The 845-nt window shown below is 36.1% G+C and overlaps 1 protein-coding gene across 1 annotated transcript in view; it reads right to left on the bottom strand.

The window, feature by feature from the left end:
- Positions 1–845, bottom strand: part of LRP1B (low density lipoprotein receptor-related protein 1B) — a 2,342,762-nt gene that overhangs the window by 1,279,469 nt on the left and 1,062,448 nt on the right. The gene's annotated exons all lie outside the window — the stretch shown is intronic.

Genomic DNA, 845 nt, shown 5'->3' with positions numbered 1-845 from the left:
CAAGTTGTGAGACGACATCAAGGATATCATATATCACATCATAGAAAAGGTCATTAAAAACAAAGAAAAAAAAGAACAAAAGATGTCCAAAGAAATGCTGACACTTGCTCTTGTACTTCAAACTGACCTTGCAATCTAGGGCTTATCCTACAGTGTCACACCAGGATTCTGATTTACAAATAATAAAACAAAGTTAATTACTGACAGTAAAGAAGTCTTGAAACATTCAGTTATGACTACAGGATCCAATATGGATTACACCTCAACATAAAAAACAAACAAACACTAAAACAAAAAAACAGAAGTCTTTACAACATCATAATAAGTAGAGAACATAGTGAAATTGTAAAGATTTCCCTTGTACTTGGAGTCACAATCAACACCATGAAAACAGCAGGCAAGACATCAAACAATGCATTCCATTGGAAAAATCTGATCCAAAATACCTCTTCAAAGTGTTAAAAAGTAAAGATGTCCCCTTGAACACTAAGGTGCAACTGGCCCAAGCTTGGGTATTTTCAATAGTTTCATATGTATGTGAAAGTTGGACAATAAATACGGAATACAGAAGAGAACAAGAACTGGTGCCTTTTAATTACTTGTGTTGGCAATATATATATATATATACCTATATACACGGCACATAACAACAACAACAACAACAATATATAAATGGAGCTCTGGTAGCGTAGTGTATATGAATCAGGCTGCTAATCTCAGGGTCAGCAGTTCAAAACTACCAGCTGTTCCGTGGGAGGAAGATAAGGCTTTCTGCTCCTGTAAAGATTTACTGCCTCAGAAACTCTGTACAGCATCGCTATGAGTCGGAACCGATTCCACGGCAT

Source organism: Chrysochloris asiatica, unplaced genomic scaffold, assembly GCF_000296735.1.
Source record: "Chrysochloris asiatica unplaced genomic scaffold, ChrAsi1.0 scaffold00012, whole genome shotgun sequence".
Lineage (NCBI taxonomy): Eukaryota > Metazoa > Chordata > Mammalia > Afrosoricida > Chrysochloridae > Chrysochloris > Chrysochloris asiatica.
This window is presented reverse-complemented; position numbering and strand designations above follow the sequence as displayed.